This window comes from Halichoerus grypus, chromosome 3 (genome assembly GCF_964656455.1).
Source record: "Halichoerus grypus chromosome 3, mHalGry1.hap1.1, whole genome shotgun sequence".
Lineage (NCBI taxonomy): Eukaryota > Metazoa > Chordata > Mammalia > Carnivora > Phocidae > Halichoerus > Halichoerus grypus.
In genome coordinates this window covers 5,122,912-5,139,638 of record NC_135714.1, presented here as the reverse complement: position 1 = coordinate 5,139,638, position 16,727 = coordinate 5,122,912, and the positions used below count along the sequence as shown (strand labels likewise).

General features: G+C 45.7%; 1 protein-coding gene across 1 annotated transcript in view; it reads right to left on the bottom strand.

The window, feature by feature from the left end:
• Positions 1-1,714: 1,714 nt before the first annotated feature.
• The window catches only part of C3H4orf50 (chromosome 3 C4orf50 homolog), a 110,313-nt gene continuing 95,300 nt past the window's right edge, over positions 1,715-16,727 (bottom strand). The window contains exon 14 of the mRNA XM_078068172.1: positions 1,715-6,839. The gene's annotated coding sequence lies outside the window, so the exon portion shown is untranslated. The remainder of the gene's footprint in view (positions 6,840-16,727) is intronic.

Sequence of the window (16,727 nt, the reverse complement as noted above, 5' to 3'; positions counted from 1 at the left end):
TCTGCCAAAATGAATTCATAAGCCTTGTTCATCATCTTTGCCAGTGACACCCAGGTCCCTTCCCTACCTCATTATCAAAAGTTGGTTGTGCAAACCTGAACTTTGGGAGACCAACGGAATCACCAAACTCAGATTGGTGACACAAGCCTAACCATTGCACTGAAATGCATCTGGGCATTTTCAAAGAGGAGAGGAAATGTTCCCAATATCTACAGAGCACTAACATGTGCAGATGCTTTAGAAGACACGTGCTGTCTCATCAAGGCTCACACCTTCCCTGCTGTTTCCATGGAAGACTTTGGGATTTAGAGAGGTAAGTACACCGTCCAAACTTGCACAACCAGTTGGTGGCAGAGTGACAGTTCAAGCCCAGTGTGTCTGGCCCATAACTCCTTCTTTGATCTCTGTTAGAAGCAAACGTGTCTTCACCCCAGTGAAAAGTCTAAGTTAATAGTTCTAACATCACTGCATACATATTTGTCCCCCCATCACTTTCGATGTCATATTCACAAACATTGTATTATATTACTTTACCTTAAACAAGAAAATATTGATACAGAGTTGATATCAAATTGTCAGGCATTTTAACAATCCCATTCATTTGTCTTTCTCTTCCTTTGTTCTACCATCATATAAAGGTATCATCAATCCACCTTTGGACATAACCTGATGATACTTTTCAAAGACAAAATATATATATACACATATATGGTGTTAGAGCAAAACTTACTTTGATTGTATCGATTCTCCTATTAGTCTTTCCATGATTCTATGTAATACATTTGTGCGGAGGATGCAGAAGTCAGATTTGGATGGGAGCTATGCTTGCTGAAACTAAAGTAGGATTTAGGGAAGATCAAATAGGATAAAGAAAACCCAATCCTTCCATCCTAAGCCTACCGAATTCTTAAAAACAGGTTCTGGTCCAAGACACGCACAGTCTTTTTCTAGAAATTCTTCTAAAACCGGGAAGAGGACTAAAATACATGACCAACTCCCAGGGGTCTTCTTTTTCCACCTCCTTAAGGCATCAAGAATTCCTAAAGAATTTATCTCAAAGCCAGGTAGGAACGCAGCTGGCCACGGGCATGAATGCTGAACAGCAATCAGCTTCTATTGCTCACACAACTGATAAATCCATATATACTGGTGGATTTGGAATATCTATTTCTGGAAGATTTTAGGATGCAAGCAATTATACACACGAGGCTCATTTTCGGTGCCTATTACATCACCCAACTGCGTTATCTGAGCTTCCATGTAAGTGTGCTGTGATCAGACACCAAGAGCTCAGCACTAGGTTCGGCCTCAGTGGAGCTGAGTGCTACAGCGCCATGCATTTCGTTTTCAAAAGAATCATTAGCTGCTTAAAAGGGCCTCTAAACGTGAAGTTACAAAGCCAACTCATGATCAAAAATGATCCCAAAGATGAGAAGCTTCCTCCTATCAACTCTGAGTACATATTTCTTTCCTAGCAAGGAACAAAACTAAATAAAAGTCGAACACAGAAGACAGCTCCAGGGGCATCTTGGAATTTAATTAACACAGGGGCAATGGGTGAACTGAGAGGAATGGTCTGATACTTTTCCCCCTGGCAACCCATGAGAATCACTAGGGGCCTTTTTAAAGATCCCTGCCTGGGCCCCACCCAAGACAGGCTGATTTCAGGACCTGGAGACGGGCCTGTGCATTGAGTTTTTAAAGAGCTCTGCAGGTGAGTCCAACAGGCAGTGATAAAGAATTATCACGACGTAGTGCAATCTTTCTAGCCTACAAACAGCCCCGGGGTGGGGGTGGGGGGGCAGGCAGTGGCAGAGCTCCCGTTACAGCCCCCCCCCCCATCCTCCCTGCTCCCAGCCCAGAGCCCTTTCTACCGCAAGGCACAGTCCACATAGAGGAAGGCTGAATATCTGAAATACGTCACAGATGTCTAGCACCCTATTCTCAGAAGTTGACAGGGCTCAAAAAGTTTCACATTCCAGTCCTGAAATTTCACCCTGGAATTAAACAAGAGTTGTGAATCTCTTAAAAGCAGCTCACCAGCCTGAAGGTTTTAAAAACAAACAAAAAAAAGCCCTTCTCAAGTTTATAAAGTTTACTCAGTAAATTGCTGAGTAACACAGATAGAAAAAAAGAACTCATCTTTTAAAGGACTTGGCTTCCTTGTCCTCTGCAATGAGGGGTCACTAACTCATGCAGTCAGCTCCTTGCAAAGCAGCTCATAAACTTTTGATCAGCTTTGCTGCTTGATTTTCACACTGGGAAACTAGGTTAGGGAAGACTGTGGAGGGAGGGACTTAAATCACAATCATCTCAGCATGACCAAGAAGTTAGGTGAGCTTTCCTGACATCTCGGGATTCAACACTTCCCCAGGGAGAAACATGGGCGTGAATTCTACACAAAAGGAAAGAATTCTTTGACCTAATACATGTTGCTCAGTGATGCCGTATGGATCGTAACCCATTAGGAAAAGAACTGCATCAGACCTACATCTAGAATTCCGAATCAGAAAAGCGTGCTTCATAGCGTGGTTGGAGAATCCTCCATGATGATGTCAGAACCAAATCCAGTCACATCAGTAATCAAGTGACTGTGACCATGGGTATGTCACTTAACCCCTTTGGGCTGCTCTGGGCTCCAGTTTCTTCACCTCACCTGTAAAATGGGGAACACCAACAGTATTTATACCAAAGTCAGTCTCCAGTTCCCACAATGGATGCTTCCGGAGCTAATTACCGTGCCACTGGTCTACTTGGGCAGGGGAGTGGCATGCTGAGCACACAGGTTACAGTGCAGCCTACGTTGGTCTGCAGAGCCGCTGCGCGTCTCCAGGGCTGCCACACCTCTGGTGAACCTATTTTAAGAACACTGCCTAGCAGTTTGTGGGGGAACGTTGCCATGCCAACTCCCTGGCTGTTGCTAATCATAATCTATGAATGCACAGTACAACCATCTGACAAGCAATTCTTTTCTTCCTTAGCCTGGGGACCTTTTTCCGAATTGTCGTAAGACAGACCACCTTGTTCATAAGAGCACACAGTAGGTGCATAATAGATATGCATTGAATTAAGGACATGAATGAAGCATATGCACAACACTGAAGTCTGCGAAGTGCTTTCCCATCTCATTGTTTATCTGTTCATGCTCACAGCAGGTGCTGAGGCAGGTATTTTATTAGCCCATTGGACAGGTAAGTAAACTGGGGTGGAGAAGAGCCTTTCCCATGGTCTTGGAGCTAAGAAGTTGCAGAACCTGGATTCCAGCCCAGTGATTCTGGTTTAAGCCCTCATCTCTTTCTCCTATACCAGGTGGTCTCTCTCCTCTCTCGAGCATATGAAAGTCAAATCCTTATATTTATGGAGAGCTTAAGAGTTTACAAAGTTCTTTTCTGGTCACATTTCCATTTCACTCAAAGCCTAAAGGTAAAGAGGCAGGGCTCTGCCATGCTCCACACCTGGGCTCTACGGATCTCCTGTGGGCAGTGGGATGGACTGCTCCCCCAGGGGTGCCTCACTGGTCCCGAAGTGGCTCAGAGACTTCCCTTGGGGAGTCTGAAAAGGACAGATGCAATGAAGCAACACAAGTGGGCAGATAGACCAGCGGTGGGTGATCAAGAGCCCAGGACAAGCATGCCATCTGGGGCTGCCAGAGGAGCAGGCCGGGCTCAGATAAGGAGGTTGCCCACAGCCAGCAACAGAGATAAGCCTTGAAGGTGAAGTCTGGGTCCCACATAAAGCCAGCTCAAAAGCGGCACTTACTGAGCATTTATCCATCAACTTACCCATTGACTGATATGAACTGACCCCAAAGAGCAGGGATTTGGTCTGTTTTGTCCTCTCCTATAACCCCAGGCGGGCCTGTAGTGGTGCTTGGCATTTAGTGGTGCTCAGTAAATGCTTGCTGGTTGGATGGATGAATGAATCCCAGGGAATGACAAACCTCAACCCCAAGAACATGTGAGCCCTGAAGCACTCCAGTGAGAGGCTAGAAACCACATTTTTCCTCTTCTTTCTCCTCATCTTCTTCTTCATCTTTGTCTTTGTCTCCCCCTCCTCCCCACCCCGCCCCCTTCTAACATTCATTTGGAAAACATGCCATCCTTTTAAACTCAGAGGCAGACTTCTGCTTGGGAAGGGGAGGAGAGGAATGAAATTTTGTTGAGCATCTAGTACGTGCCAGGCAACTGATGCTCGTCATTTCCCCCTGTGTTAGCAAGAACAGCGATTGTGCGCCTCCAACAGTGGAGAGTCTGCAGCTCAGGGAAGCAGCTGACCTGCTCGGGCTTCAGCAGGTAAAAAGGCAGAGGGTAGGCTTTGAAATCAGGCTGGCAGACTGCAGCCAGACTGTCCCCACATCAGGACCTCAGGTCTCTTGCTGGATTGTGCTCTGCTGCCAAGGGGGATCTGGAGCCCTCCCACATAGCCCTCTCTTATTACAAGGTACCATGTGTGAGGCACCTGCTGGATGCCAAGCCCTCTGCTGGGTGCTTTACCTTCCCTGACTTAGTTAGCCCTCAGAATAATCCCGGGGGGAGGTGTGGTCCCTTTTCCAATTTTGCAGATGAGGAAATGGACCCCCCCAAACTCTAGGTTGCCAGACTTGGCCTGTGCTATTAATAAGGTCCCTCCATGTTCCAGTCACCACCCACCTTCTTCTTCTGTCTTGACAATAATTCCACACAGCCGCTGGAGAAGGTACCGTATCTCCCATTTTCTTCCAAAGGAGGAAACAGGTTCAGACAGGTGAAGGTCACTGGGGCAGGCAAGCAGCAGAGCTGGGACCTGAACTCAGTGCAGGCCTTTCCCAGACGACAGCAAGTCACTCACCATCCCACCTGCGAGATCATGGGCCCAGGTCATGGTGCCTCTTGGTCTCTATTTTCAGCCATCCCCTGAGAGTGCTGGGCAGACGGGGCAGGTTAGGTGGTCAGCGGAAGAGACCATAGGAGGGAGTGGGTACCTGAAGCCCATCAGGCTGGGTGTGCCTGTCAGCCTGGGATGGAGTGTGCCGGCCTCATTCATCTCTGAGTACGGCCATGAAGATAGAAGCCTTGAATAGCCAGATCCACTGTTCTTCCAAGGGAAGCCAGAAATTCCGATTTTCATGAGAAATCTTGTTTGCAAATGTCATTTGCTAATTCCAGTATTAACAACGCAGGTATTTGTACCTCCATGTTCATAGCAGTGCTACTCACATTAACCAACAGGCGGAGGCCTCCCAAATGTCTGTCGACAGGGAGATGGGCAAACAAAATAAGATCTGTCCATCCCCTGGAACATTATTCAGCCTTCAACAGGAAGGGCATTCCGACACCTGCTACAACATGGATGAACCTTGAGGACATCATGCTGAGTGAAACAAGCCAGTCCCTAAGAGACAAATCTTGTCTGACTCCACTTATATGAAGTTTCCAGAACAGTCATATTCATCAAGACAGAAAGTGCAGTGGAGGTCGCCAGGGGCTGAGGGCTGAGGCAGGGGAGGATAGCGGGCTAGTGTTTAATGGGGACAGAGGTTCAGTTTGGGAAAGATAGCCTCACAGTCCTGTGATTTCCAGGGAAGTGTTTGCAGAGGGAGCAAACCCCTCGGTCTGCACACTGGCTAGGCCATGATGCTCTTTAATTAACCTCCTGGCAAAATGAGCTGAGTGGGGCTGCAGTGCTTTGAGCACTTTGGGGTGCTGTGGTTATTTGGGGGGACAATCCGTAGATATAGTTGCCTGAAGTGACATACGGTTAGGTTAGAAGAATGCTTTACTTACTCAGGAAGCAAGAAGACTGGGTATGGGATCTTCCAGCCAGACAGAGCTGGCCACAGAGTAGGGCCCCAGCAAATGCTCGCTGCAGTGGGAGCAGTCTCCTCTCTGATGGGGGACACATGTAGGGAGGGGCGACAGACTCATCTGCTGTCAGGCTGGGAGGTTACTGGAAGGCAGGTGGCTGCACCCATTTTACAGATCAGGAACGGAGGCCTCAAAGTCACCAACTGGTTAGAGGCAGAGCTGGATCTCTGGGTTCCCTAATGGAGTCCTTTCCCCATAGACTAGGGGTGCTTGGCCTTAGGGGGTTCCAGTGTCATTTCATTTGAGAATCTAATGAAATCCATGGCCCCTCTTCCTAAGGAAGTGCTCACAGGCATACAATATTTCACACAGGTTAGGACCTCCACCTTAGCCCAAGCTTCTGCAAGAGCTCTATAATATCGAGACTACTAAGGTTTTTTTTTTTTTTAAACTCTTCTATTGCCATGGAACCACATCACCCATCTTGGGCAGCAGTGACACGGAACTGTACGTGTAATGCACAGCTATGGCAGACCATGCTCCTGAGCAACCACCAGTGACATGAATGGGAGAAGACAGGATCACATTTACAGACAACAATGATCCCTGACATATGGGAAGCATCTTGCAGTGTTCAGAACATGTTCATAACCATTAGATCATTTGGTCATCAGAAAAAAACTGTCAAGTAGGTGTTAAGACTCTCAAACAGATAAAGAAATGGAAGTTCGTAGAAACCTGTGCAAGGTGACACAGCTTAGGATTGGCAAAGCCAGCCAAGACCTTGGGACGCCAGACCCCAAGTTCCTTCCACCACCCCGTGCCGATACGTATGGGCTTCTGACAGACAAGAGCCATCCTTTGGTCCCCTGGTTGGTATTATACAAAAAGGGATATTCCCATGAATGACTTGGAATAGGAAGACAGTCCTTTGGCTTGTAACTCAGCTCCCTGGAAGGGACCACAAATCCTGGGGCCGCCACTGCTCTGTTGGTCAGTTGGGGAGATATAAATACTTCCCAGCTTGATGGGTCTGCCTCTGTGCTGTCTTCATTCCTGCAATAACAAAAGCAGGGAGATGAGTTCTTAAAGGGGACATACCAGCCAGTGTGGCACCTACATGAAGCTGTCTGAATGCACAAGCCTTTAAGATGCGGGGAGGCCCATTTTCCTCTCTAAATGTGGTGGGCTTAAATCATGATATCTATATGTAATTCACCAGCTGCTCTCTCAAGAAAAGAATCTTCACTTGGAATTAATAGACAATGGCCTCTTTATTTGCGGTGGTTTTCAATTTTGAAATAATATAGAAGCATTCATGTGTATTTGTTCAGAGAGGGTTTCTAGCCTTCGAGACTCCCAAAGGGGCCAATGGTCAAAAGAAGGTTAAGAACTGATCCAAAGGAGGAGAGAGATTGAGGTTCTCGAGGCTGTCCTCATTCAACTGCTCAACAGTGGGCACCTGCTATATGTCAGGCTCAGTGCTAGGCACTGAGGTTACACGGCTTGCCCTTGTGAGGTTAGTGTGGTCGAGGAGATAGAGGGTAATCTAGGAAACACAAAAGGGCAGAAGTGAAGAAGGAAGGCAGAGTGAGACAACTGCAGGGGGCCAGGAGGTAACAGTCAAGGTGGGAAGAGCAGGAGTGTGGGGGGGAGGAATTTACCAGGCAGAGAAGGGTACAGCCTGTGCAAAGGTCCTGTAGAGAGGGAGAGGGAGCACAAGAAGCCAGTGTGGAGAGAGCAGAGAAGGGAAGACAGCATGGTGGGGGATGAGGCTGGAAAGGTCTGCAGTGTGGCAGATGCAGGGATGGAGGGAATTTGGGGAGCTCCAGTGCAGTGCCGGGACATGGTATGGGCTCAATTAATAAAGGATAAAGGAAGGAAGGAAATGAAGGAGGCAGAGGAGAAAGACTGCCTGGAGACAGTGGTAATTGAATGGAGTCTTAGAGATGCACCAGAGTTTTCTGGGCAGAGGAAACAGCTTGGGCAGAAGGCTAGAGGTGCAAGAGAACACGGGTCAGCAAGGCACATCAGCTTGCCAAGAGGAGGCTTCATTGCCCAGACAGAGGGTAATCTAGGAAACAAAGGGTGCTGCCAGTCAATAAATGCATTTGAGCAACCTGAAGTTTTGCAGAAGAGGACCCCAGAAATAGCAAAGCCCTATCAGAGAGCAGCACCACTTTGCAGTTCCACAATTACCCCATAACTGATTTCACTGAGGTGGACTTTGGACCAATGCCCACAGTGTCCAGAGATGGATAAGGGTGGGTCAAGCACAGGTCACGGCCACATCTATGATATAACATTGGTGAGGATGCCAACCACAGCATCCCCTGAGCGCTCCCCAGTACTGGAGCAAATAAACTCAGCTCTCACCCACTTAGGTGATCTGTTTGTGCAGGTGTTTTCTGTTTGATTTTCAAAATGGATTTGCATATATCTTATAAGCTGCTTTAAATCTTTTCATTTGAAGGAAATAAGACAAAAATAATTCCAATTCCAATCCTCAAAGCTTATAGGACCACTGGTACCCAAACTTCACTGTACATCAGAATCAATGGAGAACTTTATAGGAATTCAGATTCCTGGGCTCAACGCCAGACTTAGGGAATCAGTATCCCGGAGACAATCTCAGAACTCTGTTTCCAATGAGTTCCATGCTCATGCATTGAGCTGGGTGATTTTTATGCACTGAACTCATGCATTAAGTACCAAGCATCTGGGGACTGCTGCACTGGGTGATGCTTCTGTGTGAGTCTTTCAGTGTAAAGTCTTCTTTATCAGAATCAGGTGAGTGATACCAAACATAAGAAATCATCATCTCCTGCCTACATCAAGCATGAGGTTGAGTGCCCAAATCCTTGCATTGATCTTGCATTCATCAAGAAATTAATATAACAACTCTTCTAAGATTAATAAACACCCTAGGCTCATCTCCATAACTCATGTGGGTCACTCATAAATGATAATTATTGATAAAGTTACATTTAAAACATTATAACAATACAAAGATACTCAACTCCTGAGACACGGCCAGCAGATAAAATAAAGAGGAGAAATCACTGTGGGGGATCACATGTAACAGGGACTCTAAAAAGGACTTTATTTTTTTTAAAGACCTTTAAAATAAGAATGTTTACAATATTCAAAAATATATTCTATGAATAAAAGAGTAACTGATATAAGACCTCAACAGGCAGGTTAAGCACTAGACTAGATATAGATGAAGAAAGATTTTGTGAACTGGAAGACAGATCTGAAGAAATCACCCAGGATTCAGCACAGAGTGATAAAGAGGGGAAAGGACAGGAGAGGTTACTCTAGACTGAGTAGTTAGAAATGGCTTTTCTGAGGAAGTGATATTTGAGCTAAGACTAAAATGACAAGAAACATCCAGCCATGAAAAGAAATATGAGTCAGGTGTCCTGGGCAGAAGGTCCAGGCATGCAAAAGGCTTAAGGAGGGAACACACTTGGCAGGACCAGGTTGGCACGTTTGAAGAACAGAGAACAGGTCACTGTGGCTCCATGTGAAAAGCTACCATGGGGAGGAGGAGAGTGTGCTCCTGTGAATCCTTGCCGAGTCCGTGAGTAGACTTCTGCTCAAAAGGTGGTGGTTAGCAGGAGGCTTGTTTCAGCCGAAGGTAAAGAACTTCCCAACAATGAGAGCTAAACATTCACTCACTCACTAAGCTCACTCACACATTCATTCATTCACAAACTCACTCACTCACTCATTCATTCACTCATTCACTCACTTATTCATTCATTAACTCATTCACTCACTCATTCATTCATGAACTCATTCACTCACTCAGTCACTCATTCATTCATTAACTCATTCACTCACTCATTCACTTACTCATTCATTTTTCATTCATCACTCATTTACTCATTATCAAGTACCTCCTATATGTCAGACATATGGGAGGATATTGGGAATATTGAACAGGACTCCTGCATTTGGGCCAAGAGACACATGAAAAAGTGTTCAACATCGCTCGGCATCAGGGAAATCCAAATCAAAACCTCAATGAGATACCACCTCACACCAGTCAGAATGGCTAAAATTAACAAGTCAGGAAACAACAGATGTTGGCGGAGATGCGGAGAAAGGGGAACCTTCCTATACTGTTGGAGGGAATGCAAGCTGGTGCAGCCACTCTGGAGAACAGTATGGAGGTTCCTCAAAAAGTTGAAAATAGAGCTACCATACGATCCAGCAACTGCACTACTGGGTATTTACACCAAAGATACAAATGTAGGGATCCGAAGGGGTACGTGCACCCCAATGTTTATAGCAGCAATGTCCACAATAGCCAAACTGTGGAAAGAGCCAAGATGTCCATCGACAGATGAATGGATAAAGAAGATGTGGTATATATATACAATGGAATATTATGCAGCCATCAAAAGGAATGAGATCTTGCCATTTGCAATGACGTGGATGGAACTGGAGGGTGTTATGCTGAGCGAAATAAGTCAATCAGAGAAAGACATATATCATATGACCTCACTGATATGAGGAATTCTTAATCTCAGGAAACAAACTGAGGGTTGCTGGAGTGGGGGGTGGGGTGGGAGGGATGGGGTGGCTGGGTGATAGACATTGGGGAGGGTATGTGCTATGCTGAGCACTGTGAATTGTGCAAGACTGTTGAATCACAGATCTGTATCTCTGAAACAAATAATGCAATATATGTTAAGGAAAAAAAAAAAAAAAGAAGAAGATAGCAGGAGGGGAAGAATGAAGGGGGGGAAATCGGAGGGGGAGACGAACCATGAGAGATGATGGACTCTGAAAAACAAACTGAGGGTTCTAGAGGGGAGGGGGTGGGAGGATGGGTTAGCCTGGTGATGGGTATTAAAGAGGGCACGTTCTGCATGGAGCACTGGGTGTTATGCACAAACAATGAATCATGGAACACTACATCGAAAACTAATGATGTAATGTATGGTGATTAACATAACAACAAAAATTAAATTAAAAAAAAAAGGACTCCTGCATTTGGAGGAACATTTAACCAGTGGACTGTAATGTCCCTTCCTACCATGTGACTCGATGTTTCTACATAACCACGGCAGGTGTTCACAAGCCCCAGGGACTTGGAGAGGTCTAAGCTCCAGCCTCCCTTCCTGGCCCAATGGGGGAAGCAAATGCATGAGCAGATAACAGTGGAGATCCCAGGCAGGGAGATAACCACATGATGTGGAGGAGGGAAGCCCTTGGGTATCAGAAAATGAGGGCAAAATTGGGGACACTAGTCCATGCCCTACTTAGTTTCAGACCTTTTTGAAGACAAGATCTCCTCTATGAGAGAAGGCGCTCTGACAGGAGGGGTCCACACAGATGTGACTGCCCTTGACATCATTCACTTAACCTCCCAAGGTCAAGCAGCCTTCTGTGGGGATGCAGAAGGGAGATGAGAAAGTCATACTTGGGGACTGCTTCATCATCGCCCTTGCTCTCACTCTGATGTGTAAATCAAAGCAGTGCTGACCTGACCTACTTCATAGACTAAAAATGCCCAGGAAGTACAGAACTGGTATTCTCTGCTCTCTGTTTCCTCCTTCCTCTGCACTGCCATAGTCCCAGCCAGACCACCACCATCTATGACCTGGACCCCCAGGACAGCTTCCTAACCAGGTTCCTGGCTTCCAGGAGGTACCCATCCCAATCCATACGGCAGCCAGAATTACTGGAAAGCTGAGTGGATCACTCCCTTGTCTCCACCCCTTGTCTTTCTCTGCTCTTAGAATAAAGCCAAGTTCCTTAGCAAGACTCCCAGGACCCTGTTAATGTGTAGCCCCGCCCACTTCTCTTATCTCATCACTTGAAATTCAAGCCCTTCCACCTCACACAGCGGCCACATGAACTTGCACACTGAGCGTGCTTGCCATGGTCACATAGCAGTGCCAGGTGTCTAGGGGCGGAATGAATGAGTCGGTGCTTGATGGCAAGTGCTCCTGGCACTGAGGAACGCATTCAGTGGGTTTTCTCTTCATTTTTATTCTCTTCTTGGTGTTTGGGGGTTATGACCTTTTTTCCATCAATACTATCAGGAGCAGTTCCCGAGCCAGAAATAGTTTCCCTTTTCATGTGTCCCTCTTCTAAACGTGAAGTCCAACTCAGTCAGTAAAGCAGGTGCTTGGCTCCCTACATGCTGGACACTGGGCTGAGTGCTCAGGATTTGCACCAACGCAAGGCTTATGCTGTCAGGAGTTTGCAGGACAGAACAGAAGGACCAGCAGTCTCCATGGGACGATCAGGACCCTGAGTAGGAGAACTTGGGTAAATGCGGGTGAGGAGGATTACATGGGAGCACCTATCCTGAGAGACCTAGTGCTCCAAGTGGGAGGATGAGCATGTACAGAATCTGATAATCCAAGAATTATAGGGACAGCATCCTGGACCACACCTGCTATGTGTCAGCCACTGTCCTGACCCCTTGACAGGTTTGGTCACACTGAATCCTCATGACTCCCCATGATGCGTGTTTATCATTTCCCCTGTTTACAAAGGAGGACGTGGAAGCTTAGAAAGAAATTTCCCCAAGGTCCCACAGCCAGTGAGTGGTGCAGCTGGGATTTTTAAAGGATACCCGTCAGACTCCAGGACCCACAGAAAAATGCATCTGAAAACGGCCCCAAGCAGAGGAGAAACAGCCTCTGAATGGGGATGCTGACAAAGGACAGATTAAACCTGGGATCAACTTAATGTGATTCTCATTGAATGCAACCCAGTTCCAACATATTTCCTCAGGGAATATTTGGCATTTTCTTGTAGGTAAAGGAAATCAAATGCAAAATTCATGATTGTGTGTGTATGAGTGTGTTTCAAACAGAAGCCTTCAAAATCTAAGAATCTATTCAGTGGGCTCCAGCTGGCCACTAATTTTTATATTTTAAATGATGTCTGTTTGTGATCCACATTATGCTATAAACAGGTTTGGTGTGAATCGCGGTGTTTTAATTAGAATATTAGTTATTCCAAAGAAGTCATCTAAAATAAGTCCTCAGAGAATTAGTTGAGAAAACAGATCCCCAGAGAAAAAGTGTCCCCCCCAGTAATCACCCAGCTTGATAATGGTGGCACTTGGAATAGCTCCCCAGTCCTCCAACCAATGCCCTCTCAGCCTCACTCCTGCCAGCATTCAAGAACCCAGCTTCTTCCAGAGCTGGGCAGGAAGCTGTTTTGGTGTTCAGGTGAGATAGGGATGAAGTCCCTGCCCTCAAGCTGCTCACATTTGGGGGCAGGGGTGACTCCTTCATGAACTTGAAAGTGGTACCATGTTCCTATTTCTATCACAGATGTTTCACCAGAGCTGATGGGTCCCTTCCCCCTCTATGCCTTCTGAATGTGTGGGCCTTTCTGACAGGAACGGTGGGATAAGATATTCCTTATTATAAACCACAATATCACAGAAATTCCTCCACGAGTGGAATTAAAATAAGACTTGCTAGAAGTTCATGGAGCCACTGAAGGAGTGTCCAGAGAACAACCATGGTGCTGAGCTGGTAAATGTTAATAACTGGGGCTCGGGGCGGAGGGGTGGGGGGAAGACCTGATTTTTTGGCATTTGCCAATTTCTGTGGTATAAATATCCCAACCATGGCTGATGTCATTGAAGAGTTGGTAAGTGATGCTCATGATCATCTCTCATGAGCCAGAAGGACACATCTCCAGCTCCCGTGTGTGTGTGTGTGTGTGTGTGTGTGTGTGTGAAGACTGCATACACACGTAAATGAATGAGGGAGGGGTTGCAATTCTGTAAAAGCAATAAGAGAGAAGTAGAATGAGCAGAATGTGTTTATAACTGCAGGAGATACAACTTTACAAGTAAAACAGGACAGAATCAGGGTGAAAAGCATTTGAAGCAGCTTCTTCAAGTTGCTTTCAGAGTCCTGCCTCTGTCTTTTTATAAAGAGGAATGATGACAAAGGGCACGGCTCCATAACTTCCTACCTTTGCGACCCTGGGCACGTTAGTTAATCTCTCTGTTTCCTCGTCGAGAACACGAGGGTGATAACGCCCACTTCACTAGTGTGAAGAGGGCAGTGCTCAGAGGCCTCAGCAAATGGCAGAGTTAACATCTGAGTTCTGGCAAATAATGGAGACACCAGACTGCAGCTCCTTGAGGATGACCACGTCCCCAGCGCCTGGCACAGTTCCTGGAGCATGGCAGACATGCAACGGTTATCCTTGAAGTAAATTTTGAGTAAGGGTACTAGAGGTCAGCGTGCTCGTGGGTAATGCAGAAAGAGCATATACCAGGAAACAGATGAGCCTCTATTCAGTTTCCATGAGCTTCCTAATCGTACAGAATACAGAAAATATGGATAAAGATAAAATGCTTTTTCCCCCCAAAATGCCCTAATCTGTGTTTCAATATCAAAATTCATTGGGGCCATTTTCACTTTCACTGTTCTTAATATTCTGGTCTAATTGATGGATGCATTCATGAGTGGAGGGCCCCCTGAATCTCATTACTCTGGGGCTCCTGGGTGAATCGATCCTATTTAGAAATAAGGCAATAAATAGTCCACAGATGTAGTGACCAAACCCGTAGGCTGCTGAGGGAGCGAGTCCAGAAAGCAGGGCTTTCTTGCACACTGTCTGTCTTTAACTTCTATGACAAGTGTGGATTTCTGAATCGGTGATAGGTACCAATGACTTTAAAAATGCTTGTTCCCTCTGAGACAGTAATTCCATTTCTGAGACTCCATCTCCAGAAAATTGTCTTCTATGAAGACTAAAATTTGTACACAATGATAATCACCATGTTATTTATTATAAAAAAAAGAAAGCCACTCAAACGTGCAATAACGGGTCGAGAGCGTTTTATGTTCTATAAACCATGGAAAGGGAAGTTTATGTAGACTGTTAGCAGGGGGGGAAATGTCTACAAGATGAGATGATGAGATGAGATGAGATGAGATGAGATGAGATGAGATGAGATGAGATGAGATGAGATGAGATGAAAAAGTGGTATATAAGATTGTGCATTGATTATGATGATGAATATTGTAGGGAAACCTACCCATAGGGATGAAAAGGGACATGTGCCAAAATGTTAAGTGATTTGGTGTCTATGGTTTCTAATGTTTTCTTCTTACCTGTAGTTAATTTTCATAACTTGCATTTTCAGTAGATATATGAGCATACAATGGCATCTTACAAAGCCAGCAGATCTATATGAAAGAACATGCACAATGATGCTCTTCATTTTTCACTTGTTAGAAATACTTAGGGAGTCTAATGTCCTATTCTATAGTGTAATTTGTACTCACTCTCCCTTGGATGTACCCTTGAACTTGCTTTAACATGACTGAGTCAGTAACTCAGTGTGGCCTAGAATTTTCCATGCACACAAAATGCAGAGAAAAGCCATCTCCATCAGATCAAACATGGGATATAGGTGCCATATCATGGTCTATTTCCCCATGAGGATGCATTTTTCTATAGTTCTCGTAAGTATTAATCTAGTCTTATTTGTCTGGTCACTTCCTTGATCCAATAAGTAGCTCAGAAATGTGCTGAGTTATTCTAAATTCTATGCCTGCTTATGTTATCTTGAATTCATAGGAAGGTCACTGCAAACACCTCTCACCTCCTTCCAGTCCCATTTCACTCCAAACCAGGTTCCAGGTAATAGCCAGAGTGGTCTTTCTAGGATGTAAATTTCATCCTGACATTCCTCCACCAGGCTTAAGAGACTTCAGTGGCGCCCACCACCACATCAGGCCTCCTTCATCTTGACTGTTGACTTCATTTTTCCCCACCCAGCCCACGTACTCCAAGGTCCACTCATATCCAGTTCCTACCATTCCCAGACACAGCATGTTTTTCATCCCATTATGTGTGCTCAGCTATGGAAAGACACAGGCTGTTTCCCAATCCAAAGCTATTCCCAATCCTTTTCTCCCTTGTCACCTCCCGGCCCAGAGGTCAGGAAGGTGGAAATTGGCTTTCAAGTAGAAATGGTCAAGGGACACATTTTTGGGTCAAATCTGGCCAATGTGATACAAAGAAAAGTTGGCTAGAGGCATCTGGGAAAGGTTTTCCTCTTCCTTTCCTTTTGGGACACAGATGTGAAGTCTGAGGCTACAGCAGCCCCCCTGTGACCATGAGGCAGTAATCACCAGGAATAAACACAAATAAGCTGAAGACAGTGGATCTGAAAGGTGGAAAGCAGCTCAGACATTCATGGTTATCAGTGAAATGACAGAGCAGGTTTGAGGCCATGTAGCTCTATCTCCTTAATAAGTAAAGGGAGGTGTTCTATTGCTAACCTTGTACTGGACTTACTTCTTCCCTCATATTAGGCAACGTAGGCAAAATAGTGAGTTCAGTGGCTGGAACATTCTAGATGTTCAATCCATGTTCGTTCCTTTTCCTTTTCTTCCTAAGCATTCTTTTTGGGCCAAACTTATTCACCTGTTGGGAATACACTGTACCCAGAACTATATATTTTACTGAGACATATCAGGTTGTCTGGCATACAATTTGGCATACAATCTGGTTTACAATATGACTGTCTGTGAAAGCAACCAAATTGAAGTGGCTTAGGCAAAAATGAGACTTTATGGCAGTTATGGGTATCTCCCATGACTGAAAGGAAGGATGAGCAGCCATCCCCAGGGTTAAACGAGCTCCACACACAGTGTGACCAATGACCCAAACACTACCGGAAAGCTCTCGCCACCTTTCTGTTTCTCCTTGGCTGATACTTGTTTCTTTCTTACTCTGCACAGCCTTCCTTCCCTGTGACAGAGAACAGACACACCGACAGCTCCTGAAGTTACTAGGGGGCCCCAACTAGAGAGCATTTTTCAGGGTTTCAGAGTGAAAAATCCTAGAATCCCGGTTGGCCGGCGGTGGGCCAATCAATAACAAGGGGGTGGAGCAAGCCCCGGGAGTTCAGCCCCCTGCAGAACAGGGGTG